The following is a 24,030-nucleotide window of genomic DNA, read 5'->3' on the forward strand; positions in this document are numbered from 1 at the left end:
TCACTAATACACGGAATGTAAACTTGGCTACACAGGAACTGAATTACAAAACAGAATAGTGTCTCAAATGTAGAAAACCAACTTATGCTTGCTTAAGGGGAAAGGTGAGTTGTGGTGCTGCATAAAACCAGAGATTGAAATTAGCACAGATACCTTTCCATAAGCCAAATATGTAATAGACAAGAGCTACTGCTTGCTCAACGAAGTGGACTCAACACCCCATATTAAACGCCTAAGAATATACCTGACTAGTAAGAATCTTAAAACCTATGGATTTATACGTCTCCGAAAGAGAATCATGCGTGTGTACAGCGGCATAAACGCAGCAGTGATAGGATTGGTGAGGTTCGGTGAGCAAATGCAGACCCTTTGAAGTCGTATTGCATGGTACCCATTCCATGGGTCTCAACTCTCCAGGTTTAAGGGATTCTTCCTTCAGCTAAAACATGCATGTGGAACCCAGAGTATGATCCACCGTGTGATCGGGAAACGTGTTCAAATGTGTCTCAGTTTTCGTCCCCTGGTACTCGGGTGCAACATTCCAGACGCTTTACTAACACTCTCCCCACTTGGAGAGTCAGTGCCTTTAACCTCCTGTTTGGCCCAGTTTGCAATTTCTGCGGAAAATGAACAGGAATAGGGAGAAGCAATGAGAGACTAGCTGGAGGTGTCTGGACGGGCAAATTTAACTCTCATTTCCCACCAGGAAGAGGAATTAACCAAAGGCTCAGCGAGCCATGCCGGAACCACACTAGGGCCTGAAGCAATCCTGCGGTGTTGCGGCCAGCTCACAAGAAAGCGAGTTGAAGAAAGGAGCTCAGGGGCCCTGTAATTCACACACCTGCAGAGTTATAAATGACAGCTATCGTCCAAAAATATATTGAAGTAAGGCTGCCAAGAGGACTTGAAAGCGGGGCAGAATTGCAGGAAACCGATTTCAGGAGGTAGACTGGAATTGCATATAAAGCATAGGAAAAGAGGCAGAACGTCCACAATGATGCACTTGGCCAAAAAGGGCGTATGCGTTTTTTCCTGAATATATTCAGGAAAAAACGCATACGCCCTTTTTGGCCAACCAAGCAAGCTTGCAAAGGAAATCTGCACTACAATGAAGTCTCACTGCCCCCCGGTCAAAAGGGCCATCTGAAAAAAGTGTAAAATCCAGAAAGGCAGGACAGGCCATGGAGAACTGGGAGCCTTGTTATGCTGATGGGCGTGATGTAAATTGCCAACAGCCACTCTGGAGAAGTGTATGGTGTTTCCTGAAACATCTAAAAAACAAAGCAACAGAGCCTAGGGCACTTCCACTTATGGTCCTATAGCTTAGGGAAATTAAAATCAAAAAGACACAGCCACCCCAAAGTTTGGGACGGCTCTGTTTACAAGAACCTCGTTTCCGGTACAAGTTCAATATCGCAGAAAGCGAAAAATGGATAAAGAAGTTGTGGTACTTACGTACAATGCAATATCACTCAGCAATGAAATCTCTGTCATCAGGCCCATAGCAGCATAATGAGTGGATTCAGGTACGATGATTCTAAGTGAAATAAGTCACACAGAAAAAGAAACATCATAAGATATCACTAATACACGGAACGTAAACTTGGCTACACAGGAACTGAATTACAAAACAGAATAGGGTCTCAAATGTAGAAAACCAACTTATGCTTGCTTAAGGGGAAAGGTGAGTTGTGGTGCTGCATAAAACCAGAGATTGAAATTACCACAGATACCTTTCCATAAGCCAAATATGTAATAGACAAGAGCTACTGCTTGCTCAATGAAGTGGACTCAACACCCCATATTAAACGCCTAAGAATATACCTGACTAGTAAGAATCTTAAAACCTATGGATTTATATGTCTTCGAAAGAGAATCAAGCGTCTGTACAGCGGCATAAACGCAGCAGTGATAGGATTGGTGAGGTTCGGTGAGCAAATGCAGACCCTTTGAAGTCATATTGCATGGTACCCATTCCATGTGTGTCAACTCTCCAGGTTTAAGGGATTCTTCCTTCAGCTAAAACATGCATGTGGAACCCAGAGGATGATCCACCGTGTGATCGGGAAACGTGTTCAAATGTGTCTCAGTTTTCGTCCCCTGGTATTCGGGTGCAACATTCCAGACGCTTTACTAACACTCTCCCCACTTGGAGAGTCAGTGCCTTTAACCTCCTGTTTGGCCCAGTTTGCAATTTCTGCGGAAAATGAACAGGAATAGGGAGAACCAATGAGAGACTAGCTGGAGGTGTCTGGACGGGTAAATTTAACTCTCATTTCCCACCAAGAAGAGGAATTAACCAAAGGCTCAGCGAGCCATGCCGGAACCACACTAGGGCCTGAAGCAATCCTGCGGTGTTGCGGCCAGCTCACAAGAAAGCGAGTTGAAGAAAGGAGCTCAGGGGCCCTGTAATTCACACACCTGCAGAGTTATAAATGACAGCTATCGTCCAAAAATATATTGAAGTAAGGCTGCCAAGAGGACTTGAAAGCGGGGCAGAATTGCAGGAAACCGATTTCAGGAGGTAGACTGGAATTGCATGTAAAGCATAGGAAAAGAGGCAGAACGTCCACAATGATGCACTTGGCCAAAAAGGGCGTATGCGTTTTTTCCTGAATATATTCAGGAAAAAACGCATACGCCCTTTTTGGCCAACCAAGCAAGCTTGCAAAGGAAATCTGCACTACAATGAAGTCTCACTGCCCCCCGGTCAAAAGGGCCATCTGAAAAAAGTGTAAAATCCAGAAAGGCAGGACAGGCCATGGAGAACTGGGAGCCTTGTTATGCTGATGGGCGTTATGTAAATTGCCAACAGCCACTCTGGAGAAGTGTATGGTGTTTCCTGAAACATCTAAAAAACAAAGCAACAGAGCCTAGGGCACTTCCACTTATGGTCCTATAGCTTAGGGAAATTAAAATCAAAAAGACACAGCAACCCCAAAATTTGGGACTGCTCTGTTTACAAGAACCTCGTTTACGGTACAAGTTCAATATCGCAGAAAGCGAGAAATGGATAAAGAAGTTGAGGTACTTACGTACAATGCAATAACACTCAGCAATGAAATCTATGTAATCAGGCCCTTAGCAGCATAATGAGTGGATTCAGGTACGATGATTCTAAGTGAAATAAGTCACACAGAAAAAGAAACATCATAAGATATCACTAATACACGGAATGTAAACTTGGCTACACAGGAACTGAATTACAAAACAGAATAGGGTCTCAAATGTAGAAAACCAACTTATGCTTGCTTAAGGGGAAAGGTGAGTTGGGGTGCTGCATAAAACCAGAGATTGAAATTACCACAGATACCTTTCCATAAGCCAAATATGTAATAGACAAGAGCTACTGCTTGCTCAACGAAGTGGACTCAACACCCCATATTAAACGCCTAAGAATATACCTGACTAGTAAGAATCTTAAAACCTATGGATTTATATGTCTCCGAAACAGAATCAAGCATGTGTACAGCGGCATAAACGCAGCAGTGATAGGATTGGTGAGGTTCGGTGAGCAAATGCAGACCCTTTCAAGTCATATTGCATGGTACCCATTGCATGGTTCTCAACTCTCCAGGTTTAAGGGATTCTTCCTTCAGCTAAAACATGCATGTGGAACCCAGAGTATGATCCACCGTGTGATCGGGAAACGTGTTCAAATGTGTCTCAGTTTTCGTCCCCTGGTACTCGGGTGCAACATTCCAGACGCTTTACTAACACTCTCCCCACTTGGAGAGTCAGTGCCTTTAACCTCCTGTTTGGCCCAGTTTGCAATTTCTGCGGAAAATGAACAGGAATAGGGAGAACCAATGAGAGACTAGCTGGAGGTGTCTGGACGGGCAAATTTAACTCTCATTTCCCACCAGGAAGAGGAATTAACCAAAGGCTCAGCGAGCCATGCCGGAACCACACTAGGGCCTGAAGCAATCCTGCGGTGTTGCGGCCAGCTCACAAGAAAGCGAGTTGAAGAAAGGAGCTCAGGGGCCCTGTAATTCACACACCTGCAGAGTTATAAATGACAGCTATCGTCCAAAAATATATTGAAGTAAGGCTGCCAAGAGGACTTGAAAGCGGGGCAGAATTGCAGGAAACCGATTTCAGGAGGTAGACTGGAATTGCATGTAAAGCATAGGAAAAGAGGCAGAACGTCCACAATGATGCACTTGGCCAAAAAGGGCGTATGCGTTTTTTCCTGAATATATTCAGGAAAAAACGCATACGCCCTTTTTGGCCAACCAAGCAAGCTTGCAAAGGAAATCTGCACTACAATGAAGTCTCACTGCCCCCCGGTCAAAAGGGCCATCTGAAAAACCTGTAAAATCCAGAAAGGCAGGACAGGCCATGGAGAACTGGGAGCCTTCTTATGCTGATGGGCGGGATGTAAATTGCCAACAGCCACTCTGGAGAAGTGTATGGTGTTTCCTGAAACATCTAAAAAACAAAGCAACAGAGCCTAGGGCACTTCCACTTATGGTCCTATAGCTTAGGGAAATTAAAATCAAAAAGACACAGCCACCCCAAAGTTTGGGACAGCTCTGTTTACAACAACCTCGTTTCCGGTACAAGTTCAATATCGCAGAAAGCGAAAAATGGATAAAGAAGTTTTGGGACTTACGTACAATGCAATATCATTCAGCAATGAAATCTATGTCATCATGCCCGTAGCAGCATAATGAGTGGATTCAGATACGATGATTCTAAGTGAAATATGTCACACAGAAAAAGAAACATCATAAGATATCACTAATACACGGAATGTAAACTTGGCTACACAGGAACTGAATTACAAAACAGAATAGTGTCTCAAATGTAGAAAACCAACTTATGCTTGCTTAAGGGGAAAGGTGAGTTGTGGTGCTGCATAAAACCAGAGATTGAAATTAGCACAGATACCTTTCCATAAGCCAAATATGTAATAGACAAGAGCTACTGCTTGCTCAACGAAGTGGACTCAACACCCCATATTAAACGCCTAAGAATATACCTGACTAGTAAGAATCTTAAAACCTATGGATTTATACGTCTCCGAAAGAGAATCATGCGTGTGTACAGCGGCATAAACGCAGCAGTGATAGGATTGGTGAGGTTCGGTGAGCAAATGCAGACCCTTTGAAGTCGTATTGCATGGTACCCATTCCATGGGTCTCAACTCTCCAGGTTTAAGGGATTCTTCCTTCAGCTAAAACATGCATGTGGAACCCAGAGGATGATCCACCGTGTGATCGGGAAACGTGTTCAAATGTGTCTCAGTTTTCGTCCCCTGGTACTCGGGTGCAACATTCCAGACGCTTTACTAACACTCTCCCCACTTGGAGAGTCAGTGCCTTTAACCTCCTGTTTGGCCCAGTTGGCAATTTCTGCGGAAAATGAACAGGAATAGGGAGAACCAATGAGAGACTAGCTGGAGGTGTCTGGACGGGTAAATTTAACTCTCATTTCCCACCAAGAAGAGGAATTAACCAAAGGCTCAGCGAGCCATGCCGGAACCACATTAGGGCCTGAAGCAATCCTGCGGTGTTGCGGCCAGCTCACAAGAAAGCGAGTTGAAGAAAGGAGCTCAGGGGCCCTGTAACTCACACACCTGCAGAGTTATAAATGACAGCTATAGTCCAAAAATATATTGAAGTAATGTTGCCAAGAGGACTTGAAAGCGGGGCAGAATTGCAGGAAACCGATTTCAAGAGGTAGACTGGAATTGCATGTAAAGCATAGGAAAAGAGGCAGAACGTCCACAATGATGCACTTGGCCAAAAAGGGCGTATGCGTTTTTTCCTGAATATATTCAGGAAAAAACACATACGCCCTTTTTGGCCAACCAAGCAAGCTTGCAAAGGAAATCTGCACTACAATGAAGTCTCACTGCCCCCCGGTCAAAAGGGCCATCTGAAAAAAGTGTAAAATCCAGAAAGGCAGGACAGGCCATGGAGAACTGGGAGCCTTGTTATGCTGATGGGCGGGATGTAAATTGCCAACAGCCACTCTGGAGAAATGTATGGTGTTTCCTGAAACATCTAAAAAACAAAGCAACAGAGCCTAGGGCACTTCCACTTATGGTCCTATAGCTTAGGGAAATTAAAATAAAGACACAGCCACCCCAAAGTTTGGGACAGCTCTGTTTACAAGAACCTCGTTTACGGTACAAGTTCAATATCGCAGAAAGCAAAAAATGGATAAAGAAGTTGTGGTACTTACGTACAATGCAATATCACTCAGCAATGAAATCTATGTCATCAGGCCAGTAGCAGCATAATGAGTGGATTCAGGTACGATGATTCTAAGTGAAATAAGTCACACAGAAAAAGAAACATCATAAGATATCACTAATACACGGAATGTAAACTTGGCTACACAGGAACTGAATTACAAAACAGAATAGGGTCTCAAATGTAGAAAACCAACTTATGCTTGCTTAAGGGGAAAGGTGAGTTGGGGTGCTGCATAAAACCAGAGATTGAAATTAGCACAGATACCTTTCCATAAGCCAAATATGTAATAGACAAGAGCTACTGCTTGCTCAACGAAGTGGACTCAACACCCCATATTAAACGCCTAAGAATATACCTGACTAGTAAGAATCTTAAAACCTATGGATTTATATGTCTCTGAAAGAGAATCAAGCGTGTGTACAGCGGCATAAACGCAGCAGTGATAGGATTGGTGAGGTTCGGTGAGCAAATGCAGACCCTTTGAAGTCGTATTGCATGGTACCCATTCCATGTGTGTCAACTCTCCAGGTTTAAGGGATTCTTCCTTCAGCTAAAACATGCATGTGGAACCCAGAGGATGATCCACCGTGTGATCGGGAAACGTGTTCAAATGTGTCTCAGTTTTCGTCCCCTGGTACTCGGGTGCAACATTCCAGACGCTTTACTAACACTCTCCCCACTTGGAGAGTCAGTGCCTTTAACCTCCTGTTTGGCCCAGTTGGCAATTTCTGCGGAAAATGAACAGGAATAGGGAGAACCAATGAGAGACTAGCTGGAGGTGTCTGGACGGGTAAATTTAACTCTCATTTCCCACCAAGAAGAGGAATTAACCAAAGGCTCAGCGAGCCATGCCGGAACCACACTAGGGCCTGAAGCAATCCTGCGGTGTTGCGGCCAGCTCACAAGAAAGCGAGTTGAAGAAAGGAGCTCAGGGGCCCTGTAATTCACACACCTGCAGAGTTATAAATGACAGCTATCGTCCAAAAATATATTGAAGTAAGGCTGCCAAGAGGACTTGAAAGCGGGGCAGAATTGCAGGAAACCGATTTCAGGAGGTAGACTGGAATTGCATGTAAAGCATAGGAAAAGAGGCAGAACGTCCACAATGATGCACTTGGCCAAAAAGGGCGTATGCGTTTTTTCCTGAATATATTCAGGAAAAAAAGCATACGCCCTTTTTGGCCAACCAAGCAAGCTTGCAAAGAAATCTGCACTACAATGAAGTCTCACTGCCCCCCGGTCAAAAGGGCCATCTGAACAAAGTGTAAAATCCAGAAAGGCAGGACAGGCCATGGAGAACTGGGAGCCTTGTTATGCTGATGGGCGTGATGTAAATTGCCAACAGCCACTCTGGAGAAGTGTATGGTGTTTCCTGAAACATCTAAAAAACAAAGCAACAGAGCCTAGGGCACTTCCACTTATGGTCCTATAGCTTAGGGAAATTAAAATAAAGACACAGCCACCCCAACGTTTGGGACAGCTCTGTTTACAAGAACCTCGTTTATGGTACAAGTTCAATATCGCAGAAAGCAAAAAATGGATAAAGAAGTTGTGGTACTTACGTACAATGCAATATCACTCAGCAATGAAATCTATGTCATCAGGCCAGTAGCAGCATAATGAGTGGATTCAGGTACGATGATTCTAAGTGAAATAAGTCACACAGAAAAAGAAACATCATAAGATATCACTAATACACGGAATGTAAACTTGGCTACACAGGAACTGAATTACAAAACAGAATAGGGTCTCAAATGTAGAAAACCAACTTATGCTTGCTTAAGGGGAAAGGTGAGTTGGGGTGCTGCATAAAACCAGAGATTGAAATTAGCACAGATACCTTTCCATAAGCCAAATATGTAATAGACAAGAGCTACTGCTTGCTCAACGAAGTGGACTCAACACCCCATATTAAACGCCTAAGAATATACCTGACTAGTAAGAATCTTAAAACCTATGGATTTATACGTCTCTGAAAGAGAATCAAGCGTGTGAACAGCGGCATAAACGCAGCAGTGATAGGATTGGTGAGGTTCGGTGAGCAAATGCAGACCCTTTGAAGTCGTATTGCATGGTACCCATTCCATGGGTCTCAACTCTCCAGGTTTAAGGGATTCTTCCTTCAGCTAAAACATGCATGTGGAACCCAGAGGATGATCCACCGTGTGATCGGGAAACGTGTTCAAATGTGTCTCAGTTTTCGTCCCCTGGTACTCGGGTGCAACATTCCAGACGCTTTACTAACACTCTCCCCACTTGGAGAGTCAGTGCCTTTAACCTCCTGTTTGGCCCAGTTTGCAATTTCTGCGGAAAATGAACAGGAATAGGGAGAACCAATGAGAGACTAGCTGGAGGTGTCTGGACGGGTAAATTTAACTCTCATTTCCCACCAAGAAGAGGAATTAACCAAAGGCTCAGCGAGCCATGCCGGAACCACACTAGGGCCTGAAGCAATCCTGCGGTGTTGCGGCCAGCTCACAAGAAAGCGAGTTGAAGAAAGGAGCTCAGGGGCCCTGTAACTCACACACCTGCAGAGTTATAAATGACAGCTATAGTCCAAAAATATATTGAAGTAATGTTGCCAAGAGGACTTGAAAGCGGGGCAGAATTGCAGGAAACCGATTTCAGGAGGTAGACTGGAATTGCATGTAAAGCATAGGAAAAGAGGCAGAACGTCCACAATGATGCACTTGGCCAAAAAGGGCGTATGCGTTTTTTCCTGAATATATTCAGGAAAAAACGCATACGCCCTTTTTGGCCAACCAAGCAAGCTTGCAAAGGAAATCTGCACTACAATGAAGTCTCACTGCCCCCCGGTCAAAAGGGCCATCTGAAAAAAGTGTAAAATCCAGAAAGGCAGGACAGGCCATGGAGAACTGGGAGCCTTGTTATGCTGATGGGCGGGATGTAAATTGCCAACAGCCACTCTGGAGAAGTGTATGGTGTTTCCTGAAACATCTAAAAAACAAAGCAACAGAGCCTAGGGCACTTCCACTTATGGTCCTATAGCTTAGGGAAATTAAAATAAAGACACAGCCACCCCAAAGTTTGGGACAGCTCTGTTTACAAGAACCTCGTTTACGGTACAAGTTCAATATCGCAGAAAGCAAAAAATGGATAAAGAAGTTGTGGTACTTACGTACAATGCAATATCACTCAGCAATGAAATCTATGTCATCAGGCCAGTAGCAGCATAATGAGTGGATTCAGGTACGATGATTCTAAGTGAAATAAGTCACACAGAAAAAGAAACATCATAAGATATCACTAATACATGGAATGTAAACTTGGCTACACAGGAACTGAATTACAAAACAGAATAGGGTCTCAAATGTAGAAAACCAACTTATGCTTGCTTAAGGGGAAAGGTGAGTTGGGGTGCTGCATAAAACCAGAGATTGAAATTAGCACAGATACCTTTCCATAAGCCAAATATGTAATAGACAAGAGCTACTGCTTGCTCAACGAAGTGGACTCAACACCCCATATTAAACGCCTAAGAATATACCTGACTAGTAAGAATCTTAAAACCTATGGATTTATATGTCTCTGAAAGAGAATCAAGCGTTTGTACAGCGGCATAAACGCAGCAGTGATAGGATTGGTGAGGTTCGGTGAGCAAATGCAGACCCTTTGAAGTCGTATTGCATGGTACCCATTCCATGGGTGTCAACTCTCCAGGTTTAAGGGATTCTTCCTTCAGCTAAAACATGCATGTGGAACCCAGAGTATGATCCACCGTGTGATCGGGAAACGTGTTCAAATGTGTCTCAGTTTTCGTCCCCTGGTACTCGGGTGCAACATTCCAGACGCTTTACTAACACTCTCCCCACTTGGAGAGTCAGTGCCTTTAACCTCCTGTTTGGCCCAGTTGGCAATTTCTGCGGAAAATGAACAGGAATAGGGAGAACCAATGAGAGACTAGCTGGAGGTGTCTGGACGGGTAAATTTAACTCTCATTTCCCACCAAGAAGAGGAATTAACCAAAGGCTCAGCGAGCCATGCCGGAACCACACTAGGGCCTGAAGCAATCCTGCGGTGTTGCGGCCAGCTCACAAGAAAGCGAGTTGAAGAAAGGAGCTCAGGGGCCCTGTAATTCACACACCTGCAGAGTTATAAATGACAGCTATCGTCCAAAAATATATTGAAGTAAGGCTGCCAAGAGGACTTGAAAGCGGGGCAGAATTGCAGGAAACCGATTTCAGGAGGTAGACTGGAATTGCATGTAAAGCATAGGAAAAGAGGCAGAACGTCCACAATGATGCACTTGGCCAAAAAGGGCGTATGCGTTTTTTCCTGAATATATTCAGGAAAAAAAGCATACGCCCTTTTTGGCCAACCAAGCAAGCTTGCAAAGAAATCTGCACTACAATGAAGTCTCACTGCCCCCCGGTCAAAAGGGACATCTGAAAAAAGTGTAAAATCCAGAAAGGCAGGACAGGCCATGGAGAAATGGGAGCCTTCTTATGCTGATGGGCGGGATGTAAATTGCCAACAGCCACTCTGGAGAAGTGTATGGTGTTTCCTGAAACATCTAAAAAACAAAGCAACAGAGCCTAGGGCACTTCCACTTATGGTCCTATAGCTTAGGGAAATTAAAATAAAGACACAGCCACCCCAAAGTTTGGGACAGCTCTGTTTACAAGAACCTCGTTTACGGTACAAGTTCAATATCGCAGAAAGCAAAAAATGGATAAAGAAGTTGTGGTACTTACGTACAATGCAATATCACTCAGCAATGAAATCTATGTCATCAGGCCAGTAGCAGCATAATGAGTGGATTCAGGTACGATGATTCTAAGTGAAATAAGTCACACAGAAAAAGAAACATCATAAGATATCACTAATACACGGAATGTAAACTTGGCTACACAGGAACTGAATTACAAAACAGAATAGGGTCTCAAATGTAGAAAACCAACTTATGCTTGCTTAAGTGGAAAGGTGAGTTGTGGTGCTGCATAAAACCAGAGATTTAAATTAGCACAGATACTTTTCCATAAGCCAAATATGTAATAGACAAGAGCTACTGCTTGGTCAACGAAGTGGACTCAACACCCCATATTAAACGCCTAAGAATATACCTGACTAGTAAGAATCTTAAAACCTATGGATTTATATGTCTCCGAAAGAGAATCAAGCGTGTGTACAGCGGCATAAACGCAGCAGTGATAGGATTGGTGAGGTTCGGTGAGCAATGCAGACCCTTTGAAGTCGTATTGCATGGTACCCATTCCATGGGTCTCAACTCTCCAGGTTTAAGGGATTCTTCCTTCAGCTAAAACATGCATGTGGAACCCAGAGGATGATCCACCGTGTGATCGGGAAACGTGTTCAAATGTGTCTCAGTTTTCGTCCCCTGGTACTCGGGTGCAACATTCCAGACGCTTTACTAACACTCTCCCCACTTGGAGAGTCAGTGCCTTTAACCTCCTGTTTGGCCCAGTTTGCAATTTCTGCGGAAAATGAACAGGAATAGGGAGAACCAATGAGAGACTAGCTGGAGGTGTCTGGACGGGTAAATTTAACTCTCATTTCCCACCAAGAAGAGGAATTAACCAAAGGCTCAGCGAGCCATGCCGGAACCACACTAGGGCCTGAAGCAATCCTGCGGTGTTGCGGCCAGCTCACAAGAAAGCGAGTTGAAGAAAGGAGCTCAGGGGCCCTGTAATTCACACACCTGCAGAGTTATAAATGACAGCTATCGTCCAAAAATATATTGAAGTAAGGCTGCCAAGAGGACTTGAAAGCGGGGCAGAATTGCAGGAAACCGATTTCAGGAGGTAGACTGGAATTGCATGTAAAGGATAGGAAAAGAGGCAGAACGTCCACAATGATGCACTTGGCCAAAAAGGGCGTATGCATTTTTTCCTGAATATATTCAGGAAAAAAAGCATACGCCCTTTTTGGCCAACCAAGCAAGCTTGCAAAGAAATCTGCACTACAATGAAGTCTCACTGCCCCCCGGTCAAAAGGGACATCTGAAAAAAGTGTAAAATCCAGAAAGGCAGGACAGGCCATGGAGAACTGGGAGCCTTGTTATGCTGATGGGCGTGATGTAAATTGCCAACAGCCACTCTGGAGAAGTGTATGGTGTTTCCTGAAACATCTAAAAAACAAAGCAACAGAGCCTAGGGCACTTCCACTTATGGTCCTATAGCTTAGGGAAATTAAAATCAAAAAGACACAGCCACCCCAAAGTTTGGGACGGCTCTGTTTACAAGAACCTCGTTTACGGTACAAGTTCAATATCGCAGAAAGCGAAAAATGGATAAAGAAGTTGTGGTACTAACGTACAATGCAATATCACTCAGCAATGAAATCTATGTCATCAGGCCCGTAGCAGCATAATGAGTGGATTCAGGTACGATGATTCTAAGTGAAATATGTCACACAGAAAAAGAAACATCATAAGATATCACTAATACACGGAATGTAAACTTGGCTACACAGGAACTGAATTACAAAACAGAATAGGGTCTCAAATGTAGAAAACCAACTTATGCTTGCTTAAGGGGAAAGGTGAGTTGGGGTGCTGCATAAAACCAGAGATTGAAATTAGCACAGATACCTTTCCATAAGCCAAATATGTAATAGACAAGAGCTACTGCTTGCTCAACGAAGTGGACTCAACACCCCATATTAAACGCCTAAGAATATACCTGACTAGTAAGAATCTTAAAACCTATGGATTTATACGTCTCTGAAAGAGAATCAAGCGTGTGAACAGCGGCATAAACACAGCAGTGATAGGATTGGTGAGGTTCGGTGAGCAAATGCAGACCCTTTGAAGTCGTATTGCATGGTACCCATTCCATGGGTCTCAACTCTCCAGGTTTAAGGGATTCTTCCTTCAGCTAAAACATGCATGTGGAACCCAGAGGATGATCCACCGTGTGATCGGGAAACGTGTTCAAATGTGTCTCAGTTTTCGTCCCCTGGTACTCGGGTGCAACATTCCAGACGCTTTACTAACACTCTCCCCACTTGGAGAGTCAGTGCCTTTAACCTCCTGTTGGGCCCAGTTTGCAATTTCTGCGGAAAATGAACAGGAATAGGGAGAACCAATGAGAGACTAGCTGGAGGTGTCTGGACGGGTAAATTTAACTCTCATTTCCCACCAAGAAGAGGAATTAACCAAAGGCTCAGCGAGCCATGCCAGAACCACACTAGGGCCTGAAGCAATCCTGCGGTGTTGCGGCCAGCTCACAAGAAAGCGAGTTGAAGAAAGGAGCTCAGGGGCCCTGTAACTCACACACCTGCAGAGTTATAAATGACAGCTATAGTCCAAAAATATATTGAAGTAATGTTGCCAAGAGGACTTGAAAGCGGGGCAGAATTGCAGGAAACCGATTTCAGGAGGTAGACTGGAATTGCATGTAAAGCATAGGAAAAGAGGCAGAACGTCCACAATGATGCACTTGGCCAAAAAGGGCGTATGCGTTTTTTCCTGAATATATTCAGGAAAAAACGCATACGCCCTTTTTGGCCAACCAAGCAAGCTTGCAAAGGAAATCTGCACTACAATGAAGTCTCACTGCCCCCCGGTCAAAAGGGCCATCTGAAAAAAGTGTAAAATCCAGAAAGGCAGGACAGGCCATGGAGAACTGGGAGCCTTGTTATGCTGATGGGCGGGATGTAAATTGCCAACAGCCACTCTGGAGAAGTGTATGGTGTTTCCTGAAACATCTAAAAAACAAAGCAACAGAGCCTAGGGCACTTCCACTTATGGTCCTATAGCTTAGGGAAATTAAAATCAAAAAGACACAGCCACCCCAAAGTTTGGGACGGCTCTGTTTACAAGAACCTCGTTTACGGTACAAGTTCAATATCGCAGAAAGCGAAAAATGGATAAAGAAGTTGTGGTACTAACGTACAATGCAATATCACTCAGCAATGAAATCTATGTCATCAGGCCCGTAGCAGCATAATGAGTGGATTCAGGTACGATGATTCTAAGTGAAATATGTCACACAGAAAAAGAAACATCATAAGATATCACTAATACACGGAATGTAAACTTGGCTACACAGGAACTGAATTACAAAACAGAATAGGGTCTCAAATGTAGAAAACCAACTTATGCTTGCTTAAGGGGAAAGGTGAGTTGGGGTGCTGCATAAAACCAGAGATTGAAATTAGCACAGATACCTTTCCATAAGCCAAATATGTAATAGACAAGAGCTACTGCTTGCTCAACGAAGTGGACTCAACACCCCATATTAAACGCCTAAGAATATACCTGACTAGTAAGAATCTTAAAACCTATGGATTTATACGTCTCTGAAAGAGAATCAAGCGTGTGAACAGCGGCATAAACGCAGCAGTGATAGGATTGGTGAGGTTCGGTGAGCAAATGCAGACCCTTTGAAGTCGTATTGCATGGTACCCATTCCATGGGTCTCAACTCTCCAGGTTTAAGGGATTCTTCCTTCAGCTAAAACATGCATGTGGAACCCAGAGGATGATCCACCGTGTGATCAGGAAACGTGTTCAAATGTGTCTCAGTTTTCGTCCCCTGGTACTCGGGTGCAACATTCCAGACGCTTTACTAACACTCTCCCCACTTGGAGAGTCAGTGCCTTTAACCTCCTGTTGGGCCCAGTTTGCAATTTCTGCGGAAAATGAACAGGAATAGGGAGAACTAATGAGAGACTAGCTGGAGGTGTCTGGACGGGTAAATTTAACTCTCATTTCCCACCAAGAAGAGGAATTAACCAAAGGCTCAGCGAGCCATGCCGGAACCACACTAGGGCCTGAAGCTATCCTGCGGTGTTGCGGCCAGCTCACAAGAAAGCGAGTTGAAGAAAGGAGCTCAGGGGCCCTGTAACTCACACACCTGCAGAGTTATAAATGACAGCTATAGTCCAAAAATATATTGAAGTAATGTTGCCAAGAGGACTTGAAAGCGGGGCAGAATTGCAGGAAACCGATTTCAGGAGGTAGACTGGAATTGCATGTAAAGCATAGGAAAAGAGGCAGAACGTCCACAATGATGCACTTGGCCAAAAAGGGCGTATGCGTTTTTTCCTGAATATATTCAGGAAAAAACGCATACGCCCTTTTTGGCCAACCAAGCAAGCTTGCAAAGGAAATCTGCACTACAATGAAGTCTCACTGCCCCCCGGTCAAAAGGGCCATCTGAAAAAAGTGTAAAATCCAGAAAGGCAGGACAGGCCATGGAGAACTGGGAGCCTTGTTATGCTGATGGGCGTGATGTAAATTGCCAACAGCCACTCTGGAGAAGTGTATGGTGTTTCCTGAAACATCTAAAAAACAAAGCAACAGAGCCTAGGGCACTTCCACTTATGGTCCTATAGCTTAGGGAAATTAAAATAAAGACACAGCCACCCCAAAGTTTGGGACAGCTCTGTTTACAAGAACCTCGTTTACGGTACAAGTTCAATATCGCAGAAAGCAAAAAATGGATAAAGAAGTTGTGGTACTTACGTACAATGCAATATCACTCAGCAATGAAATCTATGTCATCAGGCCAGTAGCAGCATAATGAGTGGATTCAGGTACGATGATTCTAAGTGAAATAAGTCACACAGAAAAAGAAACATCATAAGATATCACTAATACATGGAATGTAAACTTGGCTACACAGGAACTGAATTACAAAACAGAATAGGGTCTCAAATGTAGAAAACCAACTTATGCTTGCTTAAGGGGAAAGGTGAGTTGGGGTGCTGCATAAAACCAGAGATTGAAATTAGCACAGATACCTTTCCATAAGCCAAATATGTAATAGACAAGAGCTACTGCTTGCTCAACGAAGTGGACTCAACACCCCATATTAAACGCCTAAGAATATACCTGACTAGTAAGAATCTTAAAACCTATGGATTTATATGTCTCCGAAAGAGAATCAAGCGTGTGTACAGCGGCATAAACGCAGCAGTGATAGGATTGGTGAGGTTCGGTGAGCAATGCAGACCCTTTGAAGTCGTATTGCATGGTACCCATTCCATGGGTCTCAACTCTCCAGGTTTAAGGGATTCTTCCTTCAGCTAAAACATGCATGTGGAACCCAGAGGATGATCCACCGTGTGATCGGGAAACGTGTTCAAATGTGTCTCAGTTTTCGTCCCCTGGTACTCGGGTGCAACATTCCAGACGCTTTACTAACACTCTCCCCACTTGGAGAGTCAGTGCCTTTAACCTCCTGTTTGGCCCAGTTTGCAATTTCTGCGGAAAATGAACAGGAATAGGGAGAACCAATGAGAGACTAGCTGGAGGTGTCTGGACGGGTAAATTTAACTCTCATTTCCCACCAAGAAGAGGAATTAACCAAAGGCTCAGCGAGCCATGCCGGAACCACACTAGGGCCTGAAGCAATCCTGCGGTGTTGCGGCCAGCTCACAAGAAAGCGAGTTGAAGAAAGGAGCTCAGGGGCCCTGTAATTCACACACCTGCAGAGTTGTAAATGACAGCTATCGTCCAAAAATATATTGAAGTAAGGCTGCCAAGAGGACTTGAAAGCGGGGCAGAATTGCAGGAAACCGATTTCAGGAGGTAGACTGGAATTGCATGTAAAGCATAGGAAAAGAGGCAGAACGTCCACAATGATGCACTTGGCCAAAAAGGGCGTATGCGTTTTTTCCTGAATATATTCAGGAAAAAACGCATACGCCCTTTTTGGCCAACCAAGCAAGCTTGCAAAGGAAATCTGCACTACAATGAAGTCTCACTGCCCCCCGGTCAAAAGGGCCATCTGAAAAAAGTGTAAAATCCAGAAAGGCAGGACAGGCCATGGAGAACTGGGAGCCTTGTTATGCTGATGGGCGTGATGTAAATTGCCAACAGCCACTCTGGAGAAGTGTACGGTGTTTCCTGAAACATCTAAAAAACAAAGCAACAGAGCCTAGGGCACTTCCACTTATGGTCCTATAGCTTAGGGAAATTAAAATAAAGACACAGCCACCCCAAAGTTTGGGACAGCTCTGTTTACAAGAACCTCGTTTCCGGTACAAGTTCAATATCGCAGAAAGCAAAAAATGGATAAAGAAGTTGTGGTACTTACGTACAATGCAATATCACTCAGCAATGAAATCTATGTCATCAGGCCAGTAGCAGCATAATGAGTGGATTCAGGTACGATGATTCTAAGTGAAATAAGTCACACAGAAAAGAAACATCATAAGATATCACTAATACACGGAATGTAAACTTGGCTACACAGGAACTGAATTACAAAACAGAATAGGGTCTCAAATGTAGAAAACCAACTTATGCTTGCTTAAGTGGAAAGGTGAGTTGTGGTGCTGCATAAAACCAGAGATTGAAATTAGCACAGATACCTTTCCATAAGCCAAATATGTAATAGACAAGAGCTACTGCTTGCTCAACGAAGTGGACTCAACACCCCATATTAAACGCCTAAGAATATACCTGACTAGTAATAATCTTAAAACCTATGGATTTATACGTCTCCGAAAGAGAATCAAGCGTGTGTACAGCGGCATAAACGCATCAGTGATAGGATTGGTGAGGTTCGGTGAGCAAATGCAGACCCTTTGAAGTCGTATTGCATGGTACCCATTCCTTGGGTCTCAACTCTCCAGGTTTAAGGGATTCTTCCTTCAGCTAAAACATGCATGTGGAACCCAGAGGATGATCCACCGTGTGATCGGGAAACGTGTTCAAATGTGTCTCAGTTTTCGTCCCCTGGTACTCGGGTGCAACATTCCAGACGCTTTACTAACACTCTCCCCACTTGGAGAGTCAGTGCCTTTAACCTCCTGTTTGGCCCAGTTTGCAATTTCTGCGGAAAATGAACAGGAATAGGGAGAACCAATGAGAGACTAGCTGGAGGTGTCTGGACGGGTAAATTTAACTCTCATTTCCCACCAAGAAGAGGAATTAACCAAAGGCTCAGCGAGCCATGCCGGAACCACACTAGGGCCTGAAGCAATCCTGCGGTGTTGCGGCCAGCTCACAAGAAAGCGAGTTGAAGAAAGGAGCTCAGGGGCCCTGTAATTCACACACCTGCAGAGTTATAAATGACAGCTATCGTCCAAAAATATATTGAAGTAAGGCTGCCAAGAGGACTTGAAAGCGGGGCAGAATTGCAGGAAACCGATTTCAGGAGGTAGACTGGAATTGCATGTAAAGCATAGGAAAAGAGGCAGAACGTCCACAATGATGCACTTGGCCAAAAAGTGCGTATGCGTTTTTTCCTGAATATATTCAGGAAAAAAAGCATACGCCCTTTTTGGCCAACCAAGCAAGCTTGCAAAGAAATCTGCACTACAATGAAGTCTCACTGCCCCCCGGTCAAAAGGGCCATCTGAAAAAAGTGTAAAATCCAGAAAGGCAGGACAGGCCATGGAGAAATGGGAGCCTTGTTATGCTGATGGGCGTGATGTAAATTGCCAACAGCCACACTGGAGAAGTGTATGGTGTTTCCTGAAACATCTAAAAAACAAAGCAACAGAGCCTAGGCTACTTCCACTTATGGTCCTATAGCTTAGGGAAATTAAAATAAAGACACAGCCACCCCAAAGTTTGGGACAGCTCTGTTTACAAGAACCTCGTTTACGGTACAAGTTCAATATCGCAGAAAGCGAAAAATGGATAAAGAAGTTGTGGTACTAACGTACAATGCAATATCACTCAGCAATGAAATCTCTTTCATAAGGCCCATAGCAGCATAATGAGTGGATTCAGGTACGATGATTCTAAGTGAAATAAGTCACACAGAAAAAGAAACATCATAAGATATCACTAATACACGGAATGTAAACTTGGCTACACAGGAACTGAATTACAAAACAGAATAGTGTCTCAAATGTAGAAAACCAACTTATGCTTGCTTAAGGGGAAAGGTGAGTTGGGGTGCTGCATAAAACCAGAGATTGAAATTAGCACAGATACCTTTCCATAAGCCAAATATGTAATAGACAAGAGCTACTGCTTGCTCAACGAAGTGGACTCAACACCCCATATTAAACGCCTAAGAATATACCTGACTGGTAAGAATCTTAAAACCTATGGATTTATACATCTCCGAAAGAGAATCAAGCATGTGTACAGCGGCATAAACGCAGCAGTGATAGGATTGGTGAGGTTCGGTGAGCAAATGCAGACCCTTTGAAGTCGTATTGCATGGTACCCATTCCATGGGTCTCAACTCTCCAGGTTTAAGGGATTCTTCCTTCAGCTAAAACATGCATGTGGAACCCAGAGGATGATCCACCGTGTGATCGGGAAACGTGTTCAAATGTGTCTCAGTTTTCGTCCCCTGGTACTCGGGTGCAACATTCCAGACGCTTTACTAACACTCTCCCCACTTGGAGAGTCAGTGCCTTTAACCTCCTGTTTGGCCCAGTTGGCAATTTCTTCGGAAAATGAACAGGAATAGGGAGAACCAATGAGAGACTAGCTGGAGGTGTCTGGACGGGTAAATTTAACTCTCATTTCCCACCAAGAAGAGGAATTAACCAAAGGCTCAGCGAGCCATGCCGGAACCACACTAGGGCCTGAAGCAATCCTGCGGTGTTGCGGCCAGCTCACAAGAAAGCGAGTTGAAGAAAGGAGCTCAGGGGCCCTGTAACTCACACACCTGCAGAGTTATAAATGACAGCTATAGTCCAAAAATATATTGAAGTAATGTTGCCAAGAGGACTTGAAAGCGGGGCAGAATTGCAGGAAACCGATTTCAGGAGGTAGACTGGAATTGCATGTAAAGCATAGGAAAAGAGGCAGAACGTCCACAATGATGCACTTGGCCAAAAAGGGCGTATGCGTTTTTTCCTGAATATATTCAGGAAAAAACGCATACGCCCTTTTTGGCCAACCAAGCAAGCTTGCAAAGGAAATCTGCACTACAATGAAGTCTCACTGCCCCCCGGTCAAAAGGGCCATCTGAAAAAAGTGTAAAATCCAGAAAGGCAGGACAGGCCATGGAGAACTGGGAGCCTTGTTATGCTGATGGGCGGGATGTAAATTGCCAACAGCCACTCTGGAGAAGTGTATGGTGTTTCCTGAAACATCTAAAAAACAAAGCAACAGAGCCTAGGGCACTTCCACTTATGGTCCTATAGCTTAGGGAAATTAAAATAAAGACACAGCCACCCCAACGTTTGGGACAGCTCTGTTTACAAGAACCTCGTTTACGGTACAAGTTCAATATCGCAGAAAGCAAAAAATGGATAAAGAAGTTGTGGTACTTACGTACAATGCAATATCACTCAGCAATGAAATCTATGTCATCAGGCCAGTAGCAGCATAATGAGTGGATTCAGGTACGATGATTCTAAGTGAAATAAGTCACACAGAAAAAGAAACATCATAAGATATCACTAATACACGGAATGTAAACTTGGCTACACAGGAACTGAATTACAAAACAGAATAGGGTCTCAAATGTAGAAAACCAACTTATGCTTGCTTAAGTGGAAAGGTGAGTTGTGGTGCTGCATAAAACCAGAGATTGAAATTAGCACAGATACTTTTCCATAAGCCAAATATGTAATAGACAAGAGCTACTGCTTGGTCAACGAAGTGGACTCAACACCCCATATTAAACGCCTAAGAATATACCTGACTAGTAAGAATCTTAAAACCTATGGATTTATACGTCTCCGAAAGAGAATCAAGCGTGTGTACAGCGGCATAAACGCAGCAGTGATAGGATTGGTGAGGTTTGGTGAGCAAATGCAGACCCTTTGAAGTCGTATTGCATGGTACCCATTCCATGGGTCTCAACTCTCCAGGTTTAAGGGATTCTTCCTTCAGCTAAAACATGCATGTGGAACCCAGAGGATGATCCACCGTGTGATCGGGAAACGTGTTCAAATGTGTCTCAGTTTTCGTCCCCTGGTACTCGGGTGCAACATTCCAGACGCTTTACTAACACTCTCCCCACTTGGAGAGTCAGTGCCTTTAACCTCCTGTTTGGCCCAGTTGGCAATTTCTGCGGAAAATGAACAGGAATAGGGAGAACCAATGAGAGACTAGCTGGAGGTGTCTGGACGGGTAAATTTAACTCTCATTTCCCACCAAGAAGAGGAATTAACCAAAGGCTCAGCGAGCGATGCCGGAACCACACTAGGGCCTGAAGCAATCCTGCGGTGTTGCGGCCAGCTCACAAGAAAGCGAGTTGAAGAAAGGAGCTCAGGGGCCCTGTAATTCACACACCTGCAGAGTTATAAATGACAGCTATCGTCCAAAAATATATTGAAGTAAGGCTGCCAAGAGGACTTGAAAGCGGGGCAGAATTGCAGGAAACCGATTTCAGGAGGTAGACTGGAATTGCATGTAAAGCATAGGAAAAGAGGCAGAACGTCCACAATGATGCACTTGGCCAAAAAGGGCGTATGCTTTTTTTCCTGAATATATTCAGGAAAAAAAGCATACGCCCTTTTTGGCCAACCAAGCAAGCTTGCAAAGAAATCTGCACTACAATGAAGTCTCACTGCCCCCCGGTCAAAAGGGACATCTGAAAAAAGTGTAAAATCCAGAAAAGCAGGACAGGCCATGGAGAAATGGGAGCCTTCTTATGCTGATGGGCGGGATGTAAATTGCCAACAGCCACTCTGGAGAAGTGTATGGTGTTTCCTGAAACATCTAAAAAACAAAGCAACAGAGCCTAGGGCACTTCCACTTATGGTCCTATAGCTTAGGGAAATTGAAATCAAAAAGACACAGCCACCCCAAAGTTTGGGACGGCTCTGTTTACAAGGACCTCGTTTCCGGTACAAGTTCAATATCGCAGAAAGCGAAAAATGGATAAAGAAGTTGTGGTACTAACGTACAATGCAATATCACTCAGCAATGAAATCTCTTTCATAAGGCCCATAGCAGCATAATGAGTGGATTCAGGTACGATGATTCTAAGTGAAATAAGTCACACAGAAAAAGAAACATCATAAGATATCACTAATACACGGAATGTAAACTTGGCTACACAGGAACTGAATTACAAAACAGAATAGTGTCTCAAATGTAGAAAACCAACTTATGCTTGCTTAAGGGGAAAGGTGAGTTGTGGTGCTGCATAAAACCAGAGATTGAAATTAGCACAGATACCTTTCCATAAGCCAAATATGTAATAGACAAGAGCTACTGCTTGCTCAACGAAGTGGACTCAACACCCCATATTAAACGCCTAAGAATATACCTGACTAGTAAGAATCTTAAAACCTATGGATTTATACGTCTCTGAAAGAGAATCAAGCGTGTGAACAGCGGCATAAATGCAGCAGTGATAGGATTGGTGAGGTTCGGTGAGCAAATGCAGACCCTTTGAAGTCGTATTGCATGGTACCCATTCCATGGGTCTCAACTCTCCAGGTTTAAGGGATTCTTCCTTCAGCTAAAACATGCATGTGGAACCCAGAGGATGATCCACCGTGTGATCGGGAAACGTGTTCAAATGTGTCTCAGTTTTCGTCCCCTGGTACTCGGGTGCAACATTCCAGACGCTTTACTAACACTCTCCCCACTTGGAGAGTCAGTGCCTTTAACCTCCTGTTTGGCCCAGTTGGCAATTTCTTCGGAAAATGAACAGGAATAGGGAGAACCAATGAGAGACTAGCTGGAGGTGTCTGGACGGGTAAATTTAACTCTCATTTCCCACCAAGAAGAGGAATTAACCAAAGGCTCAGCGAGCCATGCCGGAACCACACTAGGGCCTGAAGCAATCCTGCGGTGTTGCGGCCAGCTCACAAGAAAGCGAGTTGAAGAAAGGAGCTCAGGGGCCCTGTAACTCACACACCTGCAGAGTTATAAATGACAGCTATAGTCCAAAAATATATTGAAGTAATGTTGCCAAGAGGACTTGAAAGCGGGGCAGAATTGCAGGAAACCGATTTCAGGAGGTAGACTGGAATTGCATGTAAAGCATAGGAAAAGAGGCAGAACGTCCACAATGATGCACTTGGCCAAAAAGGGCGTATGCGTTTTTTCCTGAATATATTCAGGAAAAAACGCATACGCCCTTTTTGGCCAACCAAGCAAGCTTGCAAAGGAAATCTGCACTACAATGAAGTCTCACTGCCCCCCGGTCAAAAGGGCCATCTGAAAAAAGTGTAAAATCCAGAAAGGCAGGACAGGCCATGGAGAACTGGGAGCCTTGTTATGCTGATGGGCGGGATGTAAATTGCCAACAGCCACTCTGGAGAAGTGTATGGTGTTTCCTGAAACATCTAAAAAACAAAGCAACAGAGCCTAGGGCACTTCCACTTATGGTCCTATAGCTTAGGGAAATTAAAATAAAGACACAGCCACCCCAAAGTTTGGGACAGCTCTGTTTACAAGAACCTCGTTTACGGTACAAGTTCAATATCGCAGAAAGCAAAAAATGGATAAAGAAGTTGTGGTACTTACGTACAATGCAATATCACTCAGCAATGAAATCTATGTCATCAGGCCAGTAGCAGCATAATGAGTGGATTCAGGTACGATGATTCTAAGTGAAATAAGTCACACAGAAAAAGAAACATCATAAGATATCACTAATACACGGAATGTAAACTTGGCTACACAGGAACTGAATTACAAAACAGAATAGGGTCTCAAATGTAGAAAACCAACTTATGCTTGCTTAAGGGGAAAGGTGAGTTGGGGTGCTGCATAAAACCAGAGATTGAAATTAGCACAGATACCTTTCCATAAGCCAAATATGTAATAGACAAGAGCTACTGCTTGCTCAACGAAGTGGACTCAACACCCCATATTAAACGCCTAAGAATATACCTGACTAGTAAGAATCTTAAAACCTATGGATTTATATGTCTCCGAAAGAGAATCAAGCGTGTGTACAGCGGCATAAACGCAGCAGTGATAGGATTGGTGAGGTTCGGTGAGCAAATGCAGA

The sequence above is a fragment of the Pseudorca crassidens genome, chromosome 1 (assembly GCF_039906515.1).
Source record: "Pseudorca crassidens isolate mPseCra1 chromosome 1, mPseCra1.hap1, whole genome shotgun sequence".
In the NCBI taxonomy this organism is placed as follows: Eukaryota; Metazoa; Chordata; class Mammalia; order Artiodactyla; family Delphinidae; genus Pseudorca; species Pseudorca crassidens.